This window comes from Nilaparvata lugens, chromosome X (assembly GCF_014356525.2).
Source record: "Nilaparvata lugens isolate BPH chromosome X, ASM1435652v1, whole genome shotgun sequence".
In the NCBI taxonomy this organism is placed as follows: domain Eukaryota; kingdom Metazoa; phylum Arthropoda; class Insecta; order Hemiptera; family Delphacidae; genus Nilaparvata; species Nilaparvata lugens.
Genome location: NC_052518.1, coordinates 74,296,508 through 74,322,987, shown reverse-complemented (window position 1 = coordinate 74,322,987; position 26,480 = coordinate 74,296,508). Strand labels below are relative to the sequence as shown.

General features: G+C 32.0%; 1 long non-coding RNA gene across 1 annotated transcript in view; it reads left to right on the top strand.

Moving 5' to 3' along the window:
• The first annotated feature begins 818 nt into the window (after positions 1 to 818).
• The window catches only part of LOC120354443, a 51,767-nt gene continuing 26,105 nt past the window's right edge, over positions 819 to 26,480 (top strand). The window contains exon 1 of the long non-coding RNA XR_005573031.1: positions 819 to 936. This is a non-coding gene — a long non-coding RNA (uncharacterized LOC120354443). The remainder of the gene's footprint in view (positions 937 to 26,480) is intronic.

Genomic DNA, 26,480 nt, shown 5'->3' with positions numbered 1-26,480 from the left:
ATTCAAAAATGCTTTGCTCCTCTCATCTCTTCACTTATTATTCATCACAGAAAAAACCCATTCCACAAATGCTGAAGTGGCAGGGATAGAGAGTAAATATGAAACCACTTTATACAAATTCTTGAACTCATCAGCATCACATGCACTGAAAAAATGTAGCCAATATTTAGTTTAAATCTGACAGTCTCCGCCAATCTACTAATCTATAGTGAGGTCCACGTTATAATGACAGTGGATAAAGATAGAAGAATAACGTTGCCTATTCTCTGCCTCAATTAATTATATATCTACATAGTCAAAAACATAATTTGCATCTTTGTGGAGCTAGAAAAGGATAGTACTACTACCTGCTTTGTCGAATGATAGACGAGGGTAGCAACACCAAAGTTAATCAAATACTGTCATTATAACGTGGACCACACTATAAAATGTTTTGATTTCCACTTACTTTATTATATAGTACTTTGTTGAGCAAAATAAAGTATTTTTGCGTACTTTATCTTGCTTACAAAGTATAAAGTACAAGACCTCCAAATAAAGTACAATACTTTATAATATAGTACGGGTGGCAACCCTACTTATAGGTTAAATGCATGTGAAGTTGTGCTACTTTGAACTTAGTTTATTTTGAAAACAATAGTGACCGCCATTTAATTTTTGTGATTTTGTGCCCAAAAATATAAATACTAAATCGATCCCAACCAAAAAAATTTGATGACAGGTATGTTGGCACTGGACGTGCACTTTAGCCAAAATTTCTTCCAATTAGATAATTGCTTTCATACATGTAATGTTCCATTTGATTTCAGACCAAGGTGGGAATAGAACTGCAGATACATATTATACTAAAATCCACCATGACAGATGAATATGATGCCAAGGATTAGATTTGAAAAAAGTTCTTCTCCTCTCTACATTTGATGAAAGCCATTTTCAGTAAGTTGCACTCTATTTCCTTCAATAATCAAATTGTTCAACATACATAAACAAACTTACTTGTAACCTTCACAAACAAACTTAGGCTACCTACAATATATTCAAGAATTACTGGAGCAGTTTTAAGATTTTATGTCAGGCCCTATTAATAACCCTAATATAACAGTAATTGCAATTTTTAGTGTGTATAAGTTAAATGTTTATCATTTCTAAACACTAACAGTTGATTAAACTGTTACCATTGTTGGTTAACTTCAAACTTCTAAAAAAACTATTAAGTTAGTGGTTTTAATTTCATGATTCAATACATTTTAAGCTAGTGATTATATGATTCAGTAATATTATAATAGATTGATTTAATATCATGGATGGTTATGATATAAAAGAAGCTATTGTAAAATGTTACAATAATAGAACTATTCATAACACCATAATAGGCCTACCCACTAATTATTAGTTATATTTATTAGGAACTATAGTTACATTTTAAACTAATTTTTTTTAATATTTTGATTAGATTAAACCATATTTATTCCAATATGACCAGTATAAAATCACCCCCTTGAGAAATACTTTAAATAAATTGTAAATAGAAGCAATCATTCTCATTGATAGGCTACAATTTGATAATTAGTTCAGTACTATGTAAGGTCCTTGAATACTCTCTTGTATTGGTTTATTGTTATATTATTCACTATCACTTATAAAATTCCTTCAATTAGAAAATCGCTTTCATACATTTAATGTATCATTTGATTTCAGGCAAAGGTGGGAATAGAACTGCAGATGCATATATCAAAATCCACCATGAGAGACGAATATGCTGCCAAATACAGTTTTAGATTTGAAACTCCTTTCTACATCTGATGGAAACCATTTTCAGTAATTTGCACTATACTATTTCCTTCAAGAATCAATTCTTTCACCATTCATAAACAACTTACTTTACAACCTCAAAAACAACTTCATAAACAACCTTTACAACCAAACTTCCCTACAATATATTCAAAAATTACTAAAGCAGTTTTAAGATTTTAAAATGATAACTTTATAATTGAATAGGCTTAGATTTTTAATTTCATATGAAGCAAAAATTTATTGTAGAACAAGCTGCAAATTAGTATAGTAATTTTCAAAGAACCATATTGGAGACTTGAGTCACAAGAAAAATTGGGTCAGAAGTGCAGCTGCAGAACTAAGTTACATAGTTCTATCAATGATTTATATGTTAGTATTAACTGAATGTGAATGCTTGTAAAGATGGTGGCATGCCAAATGACTGATTCCCATTTGGGCCGAAATTATTATTTTGTCGCAAAAGATCGAAAATTGAAGAATCCCAAATGGTAGAATTGAAACTTGTACTCTCCCAAATGGTCGAATCCCAAATGATTGAAAAGTTTTAATAGTAATCCCATTTGGCCGAAAATCTCAGCTGTCGCAAAAGGTCGAAAATTTGATTTTCCCATCTGACCGATTCTCAAACAGTCGAATCCCATTTGATAGAAAAATGTTGTAGTTTGTCGCAAATGGTCGAATCCTATTAGGTAGAAGAGTTTTGTATTTTGTCGCAAATAGTCGAATCCCAAAAGGTCGAAAGTATACTTTCCCATATGGTCGAATCCCATCTAGCCGATGAGATTCGATCATTTGCCACGAACTACAACATTTTTCTATCAAATGGGATTCGACTATTTGAGGATCGGTCAGATGGGAAAATTAAATCTTCGACCTCTTGCAACAGTTGAGATTTTCGGCCAAATGAGATTACTATTAAAACTTTTCGATCATTTGGGATTCGACCATTTGGGAAAGTACAAGTTTAGTGGCAAGTCAAATGACTGATTCCCATTTGGCCGAAATTATTATTTTGTTGCAAAAGATCGAAAATTGAAGTATCCCAAATGGTAGAATTGAAACTTGTACTTTCCCAAATGGTTGAATCCCAAATGATCAAAAAGTTTTAATAGTAATGTATCTCATTTGGCCGAAAATCTCAACTGTCGCAAAAGGTCGAAAATTTGATTTTCCCATCTGACCGATTCTCATACAGTCAAATCCCATTTGATAGAAAAATGTTGCTGTTCGTCGCAAATGGTCGAATCCTATTAGGTCGAAAAGTTTTGTAGTTTGTCGCAAAATACGAATCCCATTTGGTAGAAAAGTTTTGAATTTTGTCGCAAATGATCGAATCCCATCAGACCGATAGCCGAGTGAGAAACTGGAGAAGGAAAAAGAAAAACCGGTTCTACCGATTGCGCTCAGAATTTGTTGAGTTGAGCCGGCATGAATGTATGAGCTGCGCCCCTAGATTTTACATGCCATATCCGATCACGAAAAAACTTGGCACACACTTACAAGAAGAAGAAGAAGAAGAAGAAGAAGAAGAAAATATATGTCTTCATGGTTTAATGCTGTTCTTAGTGAGAATTTGTGTGTATTTTTGGCTTCAAAATTCATAAAATAATTTAATTAATTCAATGTGCAGTGATAATTAAGTGTAATATTTAACTATAATTTGGTGTTTTAATTTCTCTAAATTTAAAAAATTTGTATCTCATATTTATTTTTGGACGAAAGTTGAGCTTGAACTTCTTACAGAAGAAACATAACCTATTTTTTGGACATGTAATCAAAATTTGGGAATGGAATAGTTTTGGGCCAAGCCTGTTGTTCCTTCCCAATCATATTTATATGATTTGTTATTGTATCCACGTATAAATAAATAAATAAATAATTTTACGTACGTTTCCATGAATTACACTCAGTATTCTGGTGCCTGATTTATCATACTTCTACATACCTTACATCAATTTATCACCGGTGCTGCGTTAGAAATTAAATTCATCCACAAGGAGCTTTCTATATCTCAATTTTACATTCACATATCCCGCTAGACCTTTCCAGTTTTTACCATTTAAATACTCTTGGACCATTTCATCCGTTATCACCGAGCTTCCAAACCATTTTACTCGGTACTCTGATAGCACCTTACATTTTCCTATAAAATGATAAATGTCTTTAATTTCTTGACTATTACATAGTGAACAAATATAGCTAGGGTAATAATGATCCTCTCGCTCTGAAAATTATGCTAATCATCCTTCTTTTATTTGAGTCGTTTAAATAATCTTTCATAACTGCGTTATTGGTTCTTAACGTATAATATATTTGATGAAACTGAGAATTTGAAGCTTTCTCCCAGCAAGTTCCCAGTACATTACGGCGAATTTTATCAATTATATTGTCGCATGTCATCCCCCACCGATTTGGCTGAGTTATAGGGTCCACCCATCCCTCATTAAATTGATTAAATAATTTTTTCCATTCACTACACCAGCCACTATTACTCTGTACCACTAAGCTTGTTAATATTTTAGGGAATCTATGGTCAGGTAATGCAAGTGCTTTTAATATGTATTTGAAATGCATTTTTAGGGTCTGTAGCCACATAATATCCCTCCCGCTTTCTAAATATAGAATATAGTTGGGCGTATTCTGCGGTAACCCGAACATTCGTTTCATGAAAAATCTATTGAAACATTGTACATCCTCCCTACGTTAATACCCCTACACCTGACCAGCATACGTGATAGTTGTTCTACTCACTGTCTCGAAAACTTGCCATTTAGTGGATAACGGTACATCTTCGCTGCCTATAAACTTCCGCCATAAACTATTAATACCGTATCTTGCTGATGTTAGCTTACTTGAAAAATGTTTGCTGAGGGACAAAGTGGGAATGAACGTAACCCCTAGATATTTATACTCATTTACAATTTGAATGGGATCCTCACCATAGTACCATTTTTCATTTCGACTTAATCTACCTCCTTTCCTAAAAACCATAATCTTAGATTTATCTTTGTTTAATACTAAGTTCCATCGAAAACAGTACTGTTGCAGCCTATTTATCATACTTTGTAACTCCCCAATATTATCAGAAAATATCACTAAATCATCTGCATAAAGAAGGGAATTAATTTTAGAGTTCCCCACCCTCAATCCTCCACCTACACATTCACAAATATCATGCGTGAGAATCGAGAACAAAATTGGAGAGAGTAGGCAGCCCTGTTTTAATCCGCTCTCAAATCTAATACTCCTTGTTAACCCGTTTTCACACCATACAGAGGAGGACGCGTTTCTATATAAAGCTCTAATCATTCCTACGAATTTACTGGAGATTCCTATCTCAAGAAGTCTATAGAACAGTGCTTCTCTGTCTATAAAGTCATAAGCAGCTTGGAAGTCAATGAAAAAACAGTATATTTTTTTACGCTGTACAGTAGTGAAATATTTTATCAAGCTATGCAGGACAAAAATGTTATCTACGGCAGAATACCCAATTCTAAAACCCGCCTGATTCTCGGAGATAATTTTTCTCATTCTAACCCAATCCTCCAATCTTTTTAATAGTATTCCTACAAATACTTTATAAACGGAATTTGTGAACGATATGGCTCTATAGTTATTAGGATTCTTGGTGTCGCCTTTTTATGTAGGGGGAAATATTATTGTTTTATTAAAAGACTCAGGGGACGTACATTCGTCATAAGTTCTGTTGAAAAATACATACATCCTTGAATAAATACATATATCCTTGAATTCTAAAGGTGCTTTTTTGTAAAATTCAGGAGGGATCCTATCCTCTCCTGGCGCTTTTCCGTTTTTAAGCCTTTTCAGGGATATATCTATCTCATCATAACTAGTTATCCTATCAAGCGCATCACTATTGATAAGTGGTTCAGCATACATTATTGGTCCACTTGATCATTCAGGTGTGTATAACCGTTTAAAATGATATATCCACTCATCTGCACTAATATTAGGATTTTTTTTGACTGAATTCCTTTCAGTTTGCGTACTATCTCCCAAAACATTTTAGAATCTTTAACAGTAGCATAGTCTATGTAGGAAATGGAAGCAAATAATATATTATGCATTTGATCAAAAAATGACAAAATATATTCTTTTTGAATTTATTTCTGAACTACAAAAATCGGACTTCAAAGTTGTTAGTGTAGTGAATGACATGGGCGGAGGGAACCAAAGTCTATGGAATTCATTGAATGTGACAATTGCAAAATCATTCTTCAATCACCCATCAATCACCTCTCATCATATATTGGTATTTAATGATGTGTTACATCTCCTGAAATTGCTCAGGAACAACTTCCTTGATCATGGAATAAATTTTCCCAAAGGTCAAGTGTTGGAGAAAAATAATATCAAGAGCATCATAGAAGGAGATAGACTGAAGCCAGCTCCAAAATTGAAGAATTTACATTTGGAAGTTTGTGGAAATATGAGATAGAAGGTCAGCTTGGCGGTTCAATTATTTTCACACCATTCAGCAACTCTCCTCAAATTGAAACATTCAAAAAATCCTGAATGGAGTGATTTTCATGAATTGGTTGATAAGTTTTTTGATATGATGATTTCTAGATTTGTGAATGATCGAAGAAAACCGTGGCATAGTGCATCTGGTGTTGAGTTGACTGAGCAAGAATGCATATTGAATCGAATGGAAGAATTGATTTTTGAAATAAGGATGGGAAGTAAAAAATCATCAATGCCATTCCAAAAAGGGATATTGATGACAATATCATCTATGAAGGGACTCTTCAATTATCTACAAAAGTCATATGGTTTGGAATTCATCCTTACCCATAAGCTGAATCATGATGTGTTGGAGAATTTCTTCTCAAGAATAAGGGGGATTGGAAACCAATACTCTCATCCAACACCAGTGGAATTCAAAAATAGATTGAAAAGTTTGATTATTGAGGCAAATCTTCCCTCTATTTCCACTGGAAGTGATGTAGAAGAAGATGGATAAAATTTTCTGACTAGTACAATGCTTTAAAAATTCCTTTCCAAGAAGCAGAAGAAGAAACTAGATACGATGAAGGCAAACATTTAAGCTGCAGTTTTGAATGAAATTATGAAGGTACCTTGTTGAACACACAAGAAGAAGAAGCCCTGAAATATGTTGCGAGATATGTAATTCATAAAGATGCTGATTCTTAGTACAAAGAAGCAATGTACTCGAACAGTAATTGGATTGAAGCCTTGAGTAGAGGAGGTTTAACATGTCCTACTGATGAATTCAAGGATCATTCAACAAGCGAATGACATATTTATGAAAATTCACGGAAATACGGTCTCAAACACAAAACAAGTGATTGGAAAATATGTAAACATTTAAAAAAAAACATTCCCAGAAGTTAATGATAGAATCTTACGAAAATTTGCGCGGACAAGAACTTTTATTAGACCCAGTTACATGAACGAGAGAATGAAAATTGCTAGTGAGGAGCGAAGAAATAAGAAGAAATACATTCAGTTTGTACATTCATGCAAGTGAATACAAAATTCAACTTTCTCGCTAACAAAACTTGCCTACCCAAAAAATTTAGAATTTTCTAGCTTATTAACTTCTTCATATCACGTTTTTGAAATTTTGGAAAACTTCCAACTTTATTTTATTCATACAATTTGAATTGACTTCAAATTCATGTATATTAATCTACATTATTAGAATCGGTGATTCATTCGCTATGAGTACAGAGAATTTCAATGTTCTATCTGAATTGTAAGGGTGTTGAACGATGATGTATTTGAAGCTACAATGAATAAACTGTATGCTCAGTGTAGTTACTCATCACTTATTTACTACACGTGACGTCACGCTGGCGTTCCCCCCATCACTTTGAATCTCACACCTGTGAGTGATCAACCTTCTGTCTACTAATATAACGTTGATTCGGTGGTACCTTCTTCTGCGAGATCTATATTACGGATTCCCTGCACTCTCCACACCACGTGTTATTATTCAAAAACATAACAATGATTCAAAAACCTCGTACCTCTCCCGTGATGTTTACAGCAAAACTAAGGAAGAGAAGCTAGAACTCTCTACAATTTGAAGCAACATGGCTATTGTAGATTGTGTTTAGAATAATTTTAGAGTTCACTGTTCATTTCAATATAAGAGTTTTCAAATTATTGAAACACTGACACAATATATTATTATATAAGCTGCAAGGAATAAGTATGGCATTTCCACAGCTTCAGATTTTTCACTTGATTGTAATAGAGTTATATTACTGAGAGTATTCACTTAAAATAAATAATAATTATTTTCAAAAGGGGAAACATAGGGTAGAGTTGACAGAAGAGGAATGCTTTGTATTATGAGTTCATACTATGTAAAATAATGAATTAACATTCAATTGTAATCAAAATAATAAAAACGAGACTTCAATAATTCTCGAGGAACAAGAAAACTTCACACTGTATTATGATATTGTAGAACTTGATATAATAAGAGTGTGATATATCAGGAGTTGTCTATTATAGTAAGGGATCATTTCTTGAGTATACTATATGCAATCTCCCTTTTTATTCTGATAAGTAAAGTTGTAGGCTATGTTCAAATTGAGAAGTTTGTTTTGAAATTCATAGAATTGACGAAATTTATTCCATGTTAACACTTCAAGTGAACTCTCAATAATATCATTATTCTGTAATCGATAAGAGTTATTTCAAACTTGCTTGAATTCTAAAGCTGATTAATGCAGTTGGAGATTGATATAATGTATAAAACAATCATTGAACTTGTGAGAGGTAGAATTGTCTACATTTCAAGTCAGATTGAAAGCTTTAAATTTGAAAGAATTCTCTATTCAAGGGCCGGTTTCCGAGCTCGGGATTTAGCTAAGTTCACTTTTGATATGGTTCACTGTACATTTCAATATAAAAGTTCTCAAATTATAAAAATTCTGACACAATTTTGTTGTATAAGCTGTAAGGAATGTATATGGAATTTCCACAGTTTCAGATGTTTCACATGATTGTAATAAAGTTGTATTACTGAGAGTATTCAGTTAAAATAGATAATAATTATGTATGAGAAAGAAAACATAGGGGAGAATTAACAAAAGAGGAACCCTCAGTATTGATAGATCATACTATGTAAAATTATGAACTTTCAATTGTGATTAAACTAATAAAAACGAGAGTTCAATTATTCTCGAGGAACAAGAAAACTTCACACTCTATTATAATTGTAGAACTTGATACTAATATCAAGAGCTTGATATACTTGAGTTACTTGTATAATAATAGTGTGATGTATCAGGAGTTGTCTATTATATTAAGAGATCATTTCTAGAGTATATATGCAATCTTCTTTTTATTCGGATTAGTAGGCTATGTTCAAATTGAGAAGTTTGTTTTGAAATACATAGAATTGACGAAATTTCTCTCATGTTAACATTTCAAGTGAAGTCTCAGTGATTATTATTCAGTAATCAATAAGAATTATAAAAACTGGCTTGGATTCTAAAGCTGATCAATGTCGTTGAAGATTGATATAATGTAGAAGACAAATTATTGAACTTGTGAGAGGTGAAATTGTCTACATTTCAAGTCGGATTGAGATCCTTTAATTTGAAAGAATTCTCTATTTAGATGGTATTGTCTGAATAGAATAAAATTATTCGAGCCCAGGAAAGTTTTCTGAAATTAGGAGAATTTACCCTCCACAAAAGAAATTGAAGAAATCTCTTAGAAATTGCATTTCATTTATATTACATTCATTTACCAGAAAATATGAAGTTGAGAATATTTTCAAACTTGTGTTACATGATAGAAATTAACATACGTGAACTTCATCTATAATGGGAGTAGTTCTCATTTACAAAATACGGAATGTGAAAGACTCAAATCTCATTCAAATTGCGCTGGAGTTTGGCTCTCTTTTCTAATCATAATGAGCTTTCTCAATTATTGAAGAGTATTGAAAACCTATTGAAGATTAAGAGAATTAAACCTATCGAAAATTGAAAACCTATTGACATTACTTATTTATCCCGAGTTAGTTCCCTATTGACGGATCTCTAAATAATATGAGTGTCACTCTATCCACTAGACCACGGATCACTCCAGATGTTAATTATTCTTCAGAATAGCTCTGTACATTGATCATGGAAATCAATGTATTTCATACTCATCATTGTACAATGATTGTGTCAAGTCGCTTATTTTTTGAGTTCAATGTAGCTTTAAAATCGATCAAGCTGAAGAGAATTCAATGATACAATGATGATATACTAGGTTTCTCTCAATTTTCTGTTCACGTATAATAATCATGAGATTATTATCAAAGAGAGACCATCTCAGGAAACTATCGTGTGTGTGTGTGTTTGTGTGTGTGGTGTGTGTGTGTGTGTGTGTGTGTTGTGTGTGTGTGTGTGGTGTGTGTGTGTGTGTGTGTGTGTAACATTTTTGGCGGGGCCCCAGCTTCCTCAGGGGGGAAAATTGAAAAAATCCTTTCTTAGTGGATGTCTTGAGGCTACCATAAACAAGTTGTGCAAAAATTAAAGTTTTTAGGCTCGGTAGTTTGGGCTGTGGTGTGATTTCAGTATGTTGGGACTTAGGAAGAGGATGAGGAGGAAAGAGGAGGAGGAGTAGAAGGAGGAGGAGGAGTAGGAGGAGGAGGAGGAGGAGGAGGAGGAGGAGGAGGAGGAGGAGGAGCTGAAGAAGAAGAAGATGAAGAGAAATAATAATAATAATAAGAAGAAGAAGAAGGAGAAGAAGAGAAGAAGATAGATTGAATATTGATTTAGCGATTAAAAATAAAAGCTGAGAGATGTCTTTATTGAGAAAACATAACAGCTGTTTTGAGTTTCATAGTAGCACAGACATAACTTATACTGCAATGCCTCATTGAGTTCAAACACACAGTTCTAATTCCCTACATGAAGTAGTGGATTATTCTTTTATTGACCGTGCGAAGTGAGGTCTAAGATTCAAGTCGACGGTTTGGCATTTCTCTTAATGTTTAAATGTTTAAATATTTAAATGATTTAATGTTCAAATGTTTAAATGCGTGATTGAATGCGTGATATGCGTGATTGAAACGTCGATTATATGCTAATGATATGCGTGATCAATTAATCTGTCAGTTATGATTTCATCGTACACGCACATGGTAGAGTATGATGAACTGATTATTTGGTCAATAAAAATTATAGGATGGTCTGGATTTGAGGATTGTTTGTATGGGTTATAGATTTTGAGGTGTGCATCCAGCTAAAGTTTGTCATGAGATGCATCAACTATTTGGCGGTACGAAGTTCGCCGGGCCAGCTAGTAATAAATATATTATTTCATCCCACAAGTGGAGAATAGACACATTTCTACTAAAAGATATTTCAATCTAATTTTTTTTATTAATGATAAGGACCTATAATCTTAATTTTTCAATTCAAAACTTTCAATTGAATTTAAAATTAAATTTATTCGATTTAAATTTAAAATTTTTCATAGTCTTATTCAGAATTTAAGTATTTTCATAACAAAATTCTCATTAAAAATGACTACAGTAGCCTACTTTTAAAATATCTATAATAAAATTTTTAATTTATAAATTATTCAGTTTTCAAATATAACTACTCAACAACTTTTAGAGAGCGCCAGAAAATTCAACCCCTAAAGCCGAGAAGGGAGACTGAAGGATGCCGGGAGCAAAGGCCTGCTGCGGCTGAACTACGAATCTAGCCGTCAGAGTTTCCTCTAGTCAGTGCTATGGGCTTCTACATCCAGTTGGGCGCAATTCAACGCATTGTGAGCGCAATCAGTAGATCCCGATTTCGATCTGATCATTCGCGACAAACTATAAAACCTTTCTACCAAATAGGAATCGACCATTTAGGAATCGGTCAGTTGGGAAAATCATATTTTTCGTCACAAAAGATCGAAAATTGGAGAATCCCAAATGGTAGAATTGAAACTTGTACTTTCCCAAATGGTCGAATCCCAAATGATCGAAAAGTTTTAATAGTAATCTCATTTGGCCGAAAATATCAACTGTCGCAAAAGGTCGAAAATTTGATTTTCCCATCTGACCGATTCTCAAACAGTCGAATCCCATTTGGTAGAAAAATATTTTAGTTTGTCGCAAATGATCGAATCTCATCGGCTAGATGAGATTCGACCATATGGGAAAACAAAACTCTTCTACCTAATAGGATTCGACCATTTGCGACGAACTGCTACATTTTTCTATCAAATGGGATTCGACTTTTTGAGAATCGGTCAGATGGGAAAATCAAATTTTCGACCTTTTGCGACAGCTGAGATTTCGGCCAAATGAGATTACTATTAAAACTTTTCGATCATTTGGGATTCGACCATTTGGGAAAATACAAGTTTCAATTCTACCATTTGGGAATCTTCAATTTTCGATCTTTTGCAACAAAATAATAATTTCGGCCAAATGGGAATCGGTCATTTGACATGCCACTAAAACTTGAACTTTCCCAAATGGTCGAATCCCAAATGATCAAAAAGTTTTAATAGTAATCTCATTTGGCCGAAAATCTCAACTGTCGCAAAAGGTCGAAAATTTGATTTTCCCATCTGACCGATTCTCAAGCAGTCAAATCCCATTTGATAGAAACATGTTGTAGTTTGTCGCAATTGATTGAATCTCATCGGCTAGATGAGATTCGACTATATGGGAAAGTATACTCTTCGACCTTTTGGGATTCGGTCAGATGGGACCCCACGGTGAAGATTAAATGTATCTTATGCCCCAAGTAACAAATAATATTTAGTCATCTATTTGAATTAACCTATTACAAACAGACATTTGCCCTCAACAGTAAATTACAAAATTAGAATTATTGATTGAAAACTAGTCCAAATATTGAGGTTATGAGTCAAAATTTTTTGTTTCTTTAAAGATTTGCACTCTAGAAGAAGGAAGAAATTCCTTAGAACAAGAAACAATAATTCAATTTTTTAAATGCTCTTGTCTCAAAATTTCAAATTTTAGAATTATTGATTCTTGTTCTAAGGTACATTGGATATGTTACAAGAAGTTTGACGAATGAGTGAACTGGCAGAAGTGTGAACCGCGGCTAGAGTCGGTTTAAGGTTGTGCAAAGGCTAAAAATAAAATTTATACTGGTGAAATTTTTTAAAGTTTTTCGGTTTGTATATCATCAAGCTATCAAAATGAAAAGGTATTCTCAGGAAAAATTTTTTTCCGATCATTACTTTTTGAGATATGAGAGCCTAAAGTTTAAATTTTTGGGACAGAACATTTAAAATTCGGTGAAAGATAAATCCTTGAGATTTAGAGGATAGATTCTTCATAGTATTGTTGAACTATTAAAAAAATATTTTCTAAAAATATCCATTTTATCAAAAATACAAGGTTTTTGGGCCACTCTATCTATATAGAACAAGACAATTATTTATCATGAAAATATTGGTTGGTTCTGAATATATTTATCCTTTTGTGGATACAATCAAAAATCATATAAATATAATTTGGAAAGAATAGCAGGCTTTGCCCAAAACTATTTTATTCCCAAATTTTGATAATGAATAGCATGTCCCAAAATGTTTTTATAATTTTACTGCTGAAAGTTCAAGTTTAATTTTCATTGATGTTTAAAAAAATATAGGTATAAAAATCAGAAATAAAATATAAATTGCTAGCAGGCCCTCTTTTTCATGTCTATATTGACTGGACTAATATGGTTGCAACTTTGAGTGAGTTAGTGTGAACGCATTACTGGGAAAAAACATACCTATAGTCTTTTTTCATTAGGGCTACTTTTGAATAATACTTGAAAATAGAAATCAACGAAAAATAAAAATAATATTATTCTAATATTTTTATTTCTAAAAATAAATATGCCAATTTTAAAATGGGTACTTGAATTTCTGTTTTTATTTACATACCTACAGGTATGGTTTGAAAAACAAATACGGCTATCTACTACAGTGCAGTGTAAATATGGCCTAAAACGCTAACCTTGCTAACATATAAAAATTAACATACAATAAAAATAAGTGACATCCATATTTACATAACCAAAAATGTCATATATTCGACTATAAAGGAATAGCACATTCGCTCCTGGGTGGCACATATATGTACCACATGACTAATCAACTCCTCCCAATAAAAAATTAGGTTTACTTCATATATACCAGTCAATTAATACAGGATACTCCACACATTCCAAATCATATCACCTGTTGAAATGAATATTTCCTTAACAGTAATTTGAATTACTCTGGAAGATCGTTAAATTCCTCAAGTTTCTCAAATTTCAGGGTTTCTTCACTCGTGACACATATATGTACCACTCGGTCTTTATATAGAATGGTGAGTGTAAACTAAGGATAGTGTATAGCAGGTTGCCTCAATCGCGTTTACATACGCGGATGAGATGGCATGAGCCTACGTCAAACTCCGACCTCTCGGCTGGCAAACGCCGGCTTCCCATAAGAATTACATACAAAACACCGCATCAAATATCACTTTTTCCTCACATAAAAACCGCTGTATTGATAAAAAATATGAATATGCTATTCAATTCAGAAAGAAACAAGCTCCACATCAATGTGTATTTTGAAAACATATAATTCATTTCGAAAAGTGTAGAAAGTCCTTGAATCTATCACTATATTCAATCGGTAAAACCCATTCATATTTGTGAAAAGGCTGGTAACTTATTTGTTTTGGACTTATTTTAAACAATAATATGACAAAATGAAGCGAACTTATTTAATTTTATGCTGGTCGTCCAATAATATTTAAAAATGATTGTTTCTTATTTGACAATTGTTTGTGAAAATTGATAGTTGTATCGTCGCCCGGAATGCTAAAATTTCTAAATGAGAATAGAATCTGTTTAAGAGAAAGAACTAAAACGATGAAGAAAAAACTAATAGGAAGTACAAAAACGTATTTGAAATGGTATTATCAAATCAAATTGTGTCTTCAAACGATTTGTTTTAGACTCGCCAGTAACATTTATAGGATTTTTACTGATAATTAGTTTGATATTGTTTCAAAGGGGATAAAATGCTGAACATTTTGATGTCAATCACTTCTATGTAAAGTTGATGGTTGATTTGCTATGAGGGCTCAAAGTTTGGCATTTTTACATTTGAATGCATGTTAAATTGTTAAGCCGGGGCAAGAGGTCGCAGCATGACGTCACACCATAGCAGGCTGCGTTCTCCACGCGTCTTATGTGATCAAGGCAACCTACTATTATACTATTCTTGAGTGTAAACCACCTGAACCAACCCATTTTTTTCAATTATAAGGGAATAGCAGTATCATCAAAGTCATTGGCACATACATAAATACATACACAAAATTCATCATTAGTAAATTATTATTATTGATCATGTTTTCAAAGTATAAAAATAAAAATCCAAGAAAATATTTGACTTACAGATAGAAAATTGAATTGTCCAATATGTTGTGAAATGAAAATAGTTCATTCAATAAACTTATTTGTGAATAAAACAATCATGTCAGAAAGGCTTTCTTTTATGAAAATATGGAATAATCATAAATTAGTAGTCCCAATACATGTGGAGGAATTGCAAATCAGTTACTTGAATCAAAGAAGAACTCATCGTTTCGTACACTTCACCGCTTGCTCCCAATACTCTTTTCAAATTTCTTCTACATGTTTGCCTTTTTGCAACCAAAGTCCAATCACTGCTACCCAAAGACGGAACCTCCTTCAAACACAGTTTTTCAACAACCTTTGAAATTCAACGATACATATGCACATATACAGAGTGAGTCATATGTATGGGAACCCTTCAATAATTTGGAGATTGTTGTAGATATAATTCTGTAACTTTCAGTATAAGTTATTGATAGAATACTCTACCTTTTAATGTACAACTGAGTTCCAACCCCACATAAGGGGTTTACTTGGGGGTTGTAACTGGGATATGTAAAATGTAAACACCCATTGTGTGGTGAATCATTTTAAAGGTCTTTTTAAAACAAGAATGACGACATCAATAAAAATGTTCTATGATACTTTTATCAAAAATGGCGGCTGATTGAAGTTTTAGTTTTTATAGAAATGATTGATAAAAGTAATAAAACTTAAAACAACACTTTTTTGATGAATAACGGAACACATTGAAAAACTGATTATTTATTTAGTAATCTGTTTGGTACTTTTTACATTTCATTTCAAAAGATGCTCCCGAAATGCTCCCCTTATTCTCTCGTTTGACAGTGTGCCAAACTGTCATGAATGTAAATGAGATGTCCTTATGAAGGTCTAAGTCAACCACTTATGAGGGGTTGAAATTCATTTATGTATGTCAAAAGGTAGAGTATTCAACCAATAACTTATCCTGAAAGTTACAGTATGTATATCAGTCTCCAACTTATAAAATTGTTTAAGCTACATAATCAGCATTCTGAGAATTGATTACCGAGAAATTTTATATTTTACTCATAATAACCAGCAATTAAGTTATCCCACTAAACTGTACATTTCATATTTTACAGGACCAAGAGCAGAGAGACTATGCCTCATGAAGCTCAAATCGAGGACGATAGCAGTTCAAAGTAAAAATATATAATAATTAGTTATAAATTGGAAGTTAAATTTTTGTAATATTTAATAAAAATCATTGCATTTTAGTGAAAATAATGTTTTCTTATTTACATTTTTCGCTCATATAGATATACTCTGAAGTTAAGCTTTGAAGAAAATAAACTAATATATATATATATATATATATATTAATATATAATATTTAATATTTTAATAGATATTCAAAGTAATAACTGATGTGTTACTCAGATGTATATGAACTATATTCCATTTGAGGTGTTGCAAGCATAGAGGGCTGTTTGAACTAGAGCAGATTTGATTTAATTAATTCATCGAATGGCGAGTGACTCATGCACTGCTCCCTTTCAGGACAGTCTGCAAGCTGTTATTGGTTAGCAGAGGTCGATCTCGACTCAATCAATACAGCTACAGAGACAGTTTATAGACTGCCCTGACAGGAGAGAATGAATAAGTAATTTGCCATTCACAGGAGAATTTTAAGGAATATTTTAATTTGAATAACCCAAGCAGGAAGGAAATGATTTGAAAGTGCTTGAAACTAATTGCCAGTGATTTAAAATTTGTCACCTCTTTTTAGGGCAAGTTAGATCATTTAAAAGTACTTTCAAATTACTTTTAATTCTTCATGAAATGTCATTGGAGACCAATGATTGAAAATGATTTATAAATTACCTTAAATTATTTAGTAAAGTACTTTAAAGTACTTTTCAATCATTTGAAGACCAATGATTGAAAATGATTTATAAATTACTTAAAATGATTTGAATGAAGTACTTTGAAGTACTTTTCAATTACTTGAAGACCAATGATTGGAACTGATTTACGAATAATTTAGAATGATTGGAGTCAACTGATTTAAAGTACTTTGAAGTGATTTGAAAGAGACAATTATAATTACTTTAAAATCATTTACAATAATTTCAAGTCATTGAGTTTTTTTCTCATTTCTGATTGGAATCCATTCACAATCATTCGGAATCATTTGAATGGAATGATTTGGAATTGCTTGAAAATAATTTCCAATGATTTTAATGAGTAATCTATACTTATAGTGAAAATTGAAAAACATTGAAACTTTCGAGTATCCTCAACAGATCATGAAGTGTGGAGTATATCTCCATAATAATGTAGAAGGATCTTGTGGACCAATAAGTTTGGAAATGATTTATTGAACATTGAAAATTATTAAAGTGATTGGAAATTCTCTCCTCTCCAATCGTTTGGAAATTGATGACTGCATGAGAATGATTTACAAATTGTTCAGAATTACTTGAAAGTACTTTCCAATCATTTTATAATTGGTGATTGAAACTGATTTATGAATCATTTAGAATGATTGAAGTAAAGTACTTGAAAGTACTTTCCAATCATTTTATAATCGGTGAATGAACTGATTTATGAATCATTTAGAATGATTGAAGTAAAGTACTTGAAAGTACTTTCCAATCATTTTATAATCGGTGATTGGAACTGATTTATGAATCATTTAGAATGATTGAAGTAAAGTACTTGGAAGTACTTTCCAATCATTTTATAATCGGTGATTGAAACTGATTTATAAATCATTTAGAATGATTGAAGTAAAGTACTTGAAAGTACTTCCCAATCATTTTATAATCAGTTATTGAAACTGATTTATGAATCATTTAGAATGATTGAAGTAAAGTACTTGAAAGTACTTTCCAATCATTTTATAATCGGTGATTGAAACTGATTTATGAATCATTTAGAATGATTGAAGTGAAGTACTTGAAAGTACTTCCCAATCATTTTATAATCGGTAATTGGAACTGATTTATGAATCATTTAGAATGATTGAAGTAAAGTACTTTAAAGTACTTTCCAATCATTTTATAATCGGTGATTGAAAATGATTTATGAATCATTTAGAATGATTGAAGTAAAGTACTTGAAAGTACTTTCCAATCATTTTATAATCGGTGATTGAAACTGATTTATGAATCATTTAGAATGATTGAAGTAAAGTACTTGGAAGTACTTTCCAATCATTTTATAATTGGTGATTGAAAATGATTTATGAATCATTTAGAATGATTGAAGTGAAGTACTTGAAAGTACTTTCCAATCATTGTATAATCGATGATTGAAAATGATTTATGAATCATTTAGAATGATTGAAGTGAAGTACTTGAAAGTGTCCAGAATTACCATGAAGTAAGTAAATACTTAAACATATTACTTATTATTTAATATGTGGAAGTACTCTCCAATCATTTGATACTCAATGATTGACGTATCATTTTAAATGAACTCAGAAGTGCTTTAAAGTACTTGCAAATCATTCCATAATCAATTATTAGAAATGATTTATGAATCATTTAGAATTATTGCAGAAATGCTTGGAAGTACATTTGAGAATCGATGATTGATATCGATTTACAAATCGTTTAAAATAATTGGAGTAGAGTGAGAATAATTGCTGGGAGTACTTTCCAATAATTCAAGAATGGATGATTGGAATAATCTATATAATTGTTTAATGATACTTCACTAATAAACAGATATGAAGTATCTCGTCCATATAAATGTCATTTGCAGGACAATTGGCTTGGTCGTTTTGCATTTCATCAAATCATCATTGCACTCCCCAATTACTCACACACAAGCAAGAAGCTCATGTGAGCATTACCGTGTTAAAAAAATTGTGAAAAGAATTGTGGGAGAATAATTTTCACTCTCAAATCATTTAGAATTATTGATATCATTTGTTAAAAATTGTTCTCAATTGAAATTGTTTGACAATAATTTGGATGAAATAATTTAGAATTGCTTAATAGTTGTTGTCAAAGGATTCAAGGCTCTGCAGGATAGCCGGGTAAATTCAGGATTCATTACCCTCTTGTAAGAACTAGGTTCGGATTAAAAGAAAAAGAAGTACAAAATCTCTGAAGAAGGTATGTGTGTCTGTGTCAGTGTGAGAGCGCGAGAGGGAGAGGAGAGAAAGATGGAAATAGTCAGTCTTTCATAGAAGAACTCCCCCCCCAATGAAAAATCTATTCACAGTTACAGGCTTCTGTGACTAATTGATTGTTGTAGGTTTAGGAACTGGCCTAAACATGTTCCTAGCCATGCTGAAAAGTCTTGTTAGACACTTTTATACTGTGAACAGATTCACTTTCTACTGTCAGCATTCCTTATAAATAATATCAATGTTGCCCATTCAGTCGATGCTGACCGAGTCAGGTACTTATAGTGTGGCTCACTTTCAAAAATCAGTATTCCTCATGAATAGCATCAATGTTTCACCTTTAACTAATGCTGACAGTATCTCACTGTAAAGCTGCTTGGTTGTGTGTCAGCGTACCTTATAAATAACATCGAAGCTCGTCTTGTTCAACTAATGCTGACATGTAAGAGTGAATCTCACTATAGAGGAACTTGGTTGAGTGTCAGCATACCTCGTGAATGATATCAATGCTGTTTCCGTTCAATCAATGCTGTCAGTTTAAGATGAATGACTTCATAGAGTAGCTCGGATGTGTCAGCATACTTCTGAACAGCATCAATGCTGTTTCCTTCCAGCTAATGCTGACAGTTTTAATTGAATCTCACTACAAAGCAGTAGCAATAGATTGGTAGCAAGACAATTTAGACGAATGTTGTTTCCACACTTCTACAGCCGCCTGTTTGTATGTCTCAGTATGTTACAATATATACTGGCTTATGCTCTAATTTACTAGACTATAAATGACAGTATTGCTGTTTATTCAACGAGTTTTACTAGATATGAGAATGAAGATTGAATGCAATTTGAAAAACAATAGTATAATATTGTGATGTAACTACATAAATTGGCGGTGTTTCAACCAATAAAATTATTGTCAGCTCTCTGAATATAACATAACATTCTTCACATTAGAACACGATCGGGAGAGATATATATATAGAGAGAGAGACATTTTTTAACAAAAACTTTAAAGGAACTTTTTTCGGGACCAAGTTTCGCATATTTCGTCACATATCTTAAAAATTACTGTAGCTATAGGTCTGGAAACGGTTTTAATGAATTTTTCAATTCATTTCACATAAAGTACGCTAAATTGTACATCTTAATTAACAGCCAACAAATACCCGTAGGGCTTCGTTTCAGCAGAGGCACAGAAATTCAGACGAAATCTTCCACCCTCTATCACTTGGTAACCAAGCATTTTCGGACCCATGTTAATTATAATTTTTTTCTTCTTTTGATGTGAGGAATCACGCCCTGATTTACGGGCACCTTTTTTCAGAACATTCTGTATACTGATTATATTTTGTCCACTCTCAGGTCAATATCCCTTTACACATGAACTCTTTCTGCGAATAACTTTCAAAAGGGAGTGGAAATGTAAGAACTATTGTTTACAGGAAAACTGAACCCATGAAACCGGTCGCCTTTAGTCAACTAAAGGCGGTCACGCACCGCTTGTGCGTGCGTGTGAGGGTCTGTCACCTCCATTTTTCAGTGGCTTGCAAACGATAAATTCCTTGGCTAGATTCCATTTAAAAACCGTTTATTTCCAAAATATTCATCAAAAACGCCAGGAAAAAATCATAGAAGTTTCCCACTTAATAGAGCAATATAAATGTTTTCTCAAGAAATATCAATTTTCACCTCGTAACTTGAATAGAGAATTAACAAACCTTCAAAATGAGATTTTGACCGGAGCGTGCGGATGAAAATCAACCGAGTTATATGGAATCCCAATTAACATTACGATTATGGAGATAGCAATTCGACATGGTCCCCCTCCTGCAGAGCCTTAAAAATATGTTCAGTAGTTAACGTTATTCATAACAAGGCAATGAGTAGAGTGGCAAATGTGACCACAAAATGTGATGATGAATGATATACGATAATTGAAATAATGGGAAAAACATAACTTGCAAGTACTGTAATTGAACCAAGGATAAATAAGCCAGTTACACAGCACATCGATTTTTTGCCGTTTTTATAATTCTACCAGATTGAATGGACAACATCATATCTTCATCAAGTTATGTTCAATCTAATAGAATTTATGAGGACGGACAAAATTGGACGAGTAGAAATCGATGTGTATGTATAATCTTCTAGCACTGTAAGTCTGTGACTGGACGTAGTAAAATTCCTACTGTTCTGGATGAAAATCGTGCTGAAGTCATTAGGGAAGGCCAACTTTTGTAGACTCTCTAAACAAATGAAAGACAGTTGGAGAAAGAGATTTTGAAAGGTGAGAGAGAGTAAGTGAGTGAGTGAGAGAGAATTATTGTGTGATTGAGATAGGAGAAACAGAGTAAGCGCGTTAGAGTGTTTGAGTCTTGGGGGATGAAAGCCAAGAAAGGAATTTGGTAGTTCAATGAACTTGAGAATGATCGTGGACTAAATGACACAGAGAAGCTGAAATACTTTAGTCTATAATTCTTACAGCATGTTCTTAGCGAACTGGGCAGCCTGGGCTTATCTTCACCCTTTTGTTCTCGGGAATATTAAATTTCAACGAGAGCAGGAAGCTCTTAGCTCAGAGTCGAGTAGGCTTACTTTTAAATGTTTAAATGTTTGAATGTTTAAATGTTTAAATGTTTAAATGTTTAAATGTTTAAATGTTTAAATGTTAATGTTTAAATGTTTAAAGTTTAAATGTTTAAATGTTAAATGTTCAAATGTTAAATGTTTAAATGTTTAAATGTAAATGTTTAAATGTTTAAATGTTTAATGTTTAAATGTTTAAATGTTTAAATGTTTAAATGTAAATGTTTAAATGTTTAAATGTTTAAATGTTTAAATGTTAAATGTTTAAATGTTTAAATGTTTAAAGTTTAAATGTTTAAATGTTTAAATGTTTTAAATGTTAAATGTTCAAATGTTTAAATGTTTAAATGGTTAAATGTTTAAATGTTAAATGTTTAAAGTTTAAATGTTTAAATGTTAAATGTTTAAATGTTCAAATGTTTAAATGTTTAAATGTTTTAAATGTTTAAATGTTTGAATGTTTAAACCCAAGTAGCAAAAAAATATTGTCTCATTATTGCCACAACATTCAGCAACATTGTTAAAGATATTGTCATTATAATATTGTAGCAGTATTGTCATAATATTTTTGCAATATCAAATCATATATTATGTAAACATTGTTCAGCAATATTAAATAATATCTATACAAAATTGTCACAATATTGAATAATATATCATGTAAATAATGTTTGGCAATATTGAGATAATATCAATACAACATTATTACAATATTAAATAAAAAATTAACTAAATATTGCTAAGCAATATTTAATAATATCTATACAACATTGTCACAGTATTGAATGATATACCATGTAGATATTGTTCAACATTTTCAGATAATATCAATACAACATTGGCACAATATTGGATAATATTTTTGCAATATCAAATCATATATTATGTAAACATTGTTCAGCAATATTAAATAATATCTATACAAAATTGTCACAATATTGAATAATATATCATGTAAATAATGTTTGGCAATATTGAGATAATATCAATACAACATTATTACAATATTAAATTGAAAATTAACTAAATATTGCTAAGCAATATTTAATAATATCTATACAACATTGTCACAGTATTGAATGATATACCATGTAGATATTGTTCAACATTTTCAGATAATATCAATACAACATTGGCACAATATTGGATAATATTTTTGCAATATCAAATCATATATTTTGTAAACATTGTTCAGCAATATTAAATAATATCTATACAACATTGTCACAATATTGAATAATATATCATGTAAATAATGTTTGACAATATTGAGATAATATCAATACAACATTATTACAATATTAAATTGAAAATTAACTAAATATTGCTAAGCAATATTTAATAATATCTATACAACATTGTCACAGTATTGAATGATATACCATGTAGATATTGTTCAACATTTTCAGATACTAATATCAATACAACATTCGCACAATATTGGATAATTTACCAAGTAAATATTGTTCAGCAATATTTACATAATAGCAATATAACTTTGTCACAATATTGAATGATAATGTGAATATCGCTCAAGTCTAATCAAAATCCCATTGAATTTTTCTACTTGAACCGAAATCAGCAAACCCTTCTTGTTCAAAGATGACATACTTGGTTGGAGTCGAGCTCGAATATGGCTTGTTGGGTATTTAGCTTTTATTGCAAGGGTCAAACAAGTCTAGACTTTGGTTTGAATTCTCCTTGTTGATCAAGGCTGACAAACTGACAAAGAGAGATTATATTAGAATAAATCTAGTTCTTTACTTAGGTATGTTACAATATACACTGGCTTATACACTTATTTCATTAAATTGACAGTATTGCTAATTATTCAACAAATTTGACAAGGTATGAAAAATAAATGAATGAGAATGAAGATTTAAAGCAATTCAAATAACGATAATATAATATTGTGATGTAACTACATAAATCGGCCGTGTTTCAGCAAATAGTTGTCAGAGAGAGAAAGAGAGAGATAGAGGGAGAGAGAGAGAGAGAGAGAGAGAGGAGAGAGAGAGAGAGAGAGAGAGAGATAGAGAGAGATTGAGAGAGTGAAAGAGAGAGATTGGATTAGATTAGAGTTATTTATTTATGTATGTTACAATATTTACTGGCTTATACATAAATTGATGGTAATGCTAATTATTGAACAAATTTTACAAAGTATAAAAAATTATTTTAAAAAATAATTAAAAGAGACAGAAAGAGAGAGAGTGAGAGTGTGTGAGAGAGAGAGAGAGAGAGTGAGAGTGTGTGAGAGAGAGAGTGAGTGAGTGAGAGATTGAGTGAGTGAGTAAGCGGGAGAGAGAGCGGGTGAATAAGCAAGAGGGGAGGAGAGAGAGAGAAGTGATAGAGAAAGCGAGAGAAGATGTTTTGTCCTGTATATATAAGTACTCATCCAACTGCCCACTATCCCTAGTATGTATAACTAAAGCTATTCAACTATAGCTGCAGTATTTACAAAGCAGGGACCTTCTAAACCTTTCTGGATAGAAAAAGTTGAAAAGTAGACAATGATTCCAATTCGCATCAATAGATCAGAATTCAAAAGAGTGTGACACACCACTAACTGGATTTTTGGCTGAGAATCTTCTTGTCTTTGCTGGCAGGTAGCCTACTGAAAACTAAATTCTGAACTGTAGCCTAATACTGCTTCTTCGTTTCGAGTTTCTAGTACATCGCAGTACTGTTCCATAATTTGAAGTAGGCTATAGTACATGAACGATACATAGCCTATTTAGTATAGAGTTCACTGTCACTACGTAATCTGAGTTGTGAGTGAACTGTTACTTATATCAACCGTTAATACCTGAATTGGATGAGTCATACCTGTATTGCATAGATTTTTCTAATCTTCTATAAGTTTCTATAATATTCCATAGTTTCTCTTATAGAAACATAATAAATGTTGATAAATATGAACTTCTGAAGAATGAATTAACGATTGAAATATTATAAATGCATAATATAGAAGTTTGATTGTAGGAAACGTGTCGCAAATATAATATAAAGGCAATAACATTTTACAGAACACACTACAGTTTTGTAACACTTTTTGTAGGTGAAAGAGGTTGTCACACTAGTTTTTGGAAGATTTGCAGCTGAAACTCTCATAGCTCTCTTCCTATCCTAATTTATAGTATCTATCAAGATTATAGTAAGTTTACAGCAAAATAATGTAGGCCTACATGTAAGTTTTAGATCTTCATTCAATTATCTTCCGTATCATGTGAATCACGATAATAATTTGTCTGTGTTGATGTTTTAGAGTTATCTGTAATATAGCCTAATTAAGGAAATAATATTGGCTAATAGACAGACGTAGGTGATAGGAAATTCACGAATGACATATCATCACACCAGAACTACTGAGCTGATTGGCTTGAAATATTTTGCATATTGATTCTTAATTTACCGAGGATGGTTATAGGCCTATTTTGAATTCTTGAATATTTCAGTGGGTCAAGTTTTTAATTAGACCGCCATTGCGGAACACGGGTTATCTACTAATTATAATTTTAGAGAATCTCACATCTACAGAGCACACCCAACATACCCCAAATGTTTTCATTACATACTTTATTGGACGACACACTATTGAATTTCATGTTGAAATAAACCTGTATAGATTTTCCTCTTTTGTGCAAATAGAACTTGCTACTGATGTTGAAGAGTCATTTTCAGATACGATTCAGACTAAATACTTGAACGATTGTCATTACTTCTCGATAAGCCCAATATTTGATTTCATTATTGATACGGTACTGTATTAATCAATTACACGTAAACTTCCAGCACATGTGGAGTAAATGCATCGTTAATTTTGTGTATCAACATATCACAAAAACTATCATAATAATATTGAGAGTATTGAGAGGAGAAAAAAGTATCTTATTTGTATCACATTTTCTAGAAGCTCATCACAGTTCATATAACTCAAACGCTTCAACAATATTTGTCTCTGAAAACAGTCCTGAAAATTTCTTGAAGTTGAAGTTATTATATCCACAAGATAGCTGCATGATTGGTAAACATCTAGGATCTTGGAAAGCTGTTGTTTTTTCAATCTTAATGTTTCTATGTATAAGAAATAATAAGTTTCATCACAACCCATAAAGTAGTTTTTCAGAAATTGTGATAAGTAGTAATTTCCAGAATTCAACAATCAAGTTATTAATTACATAGCCTACTGACTCAATTAATCTACCCAGTAGATCTATATATTAATCAGAGAGCACTTAAATACCTTCAATTACATTGTAGTCGCTTGATTCAATTAACGGAATCGAAATATTGAATGTCAAAGAATATTAACTTACTGTATTGTCTCTTATGATAAATTGGAGACTATTTGAAAGAAAAATAGACGATATCTCTCAAGTCTTTGAAATGAAATTCACCTCGAAAGTGGAGATATTTCGTATTTATTTCCATTTACAATAATAACAGCATTTACTTTGCACCCAACCACAGCCCTACCACCAGTGACTGGTGGGTTTTTTATACTCTTTGCATTTTGGTTCTGTTAACTACTAGAAGATCGATATCCAAAGGGTCTGATTGATACTATGATTCGAAAATTGGTTTTCATGGTTGAG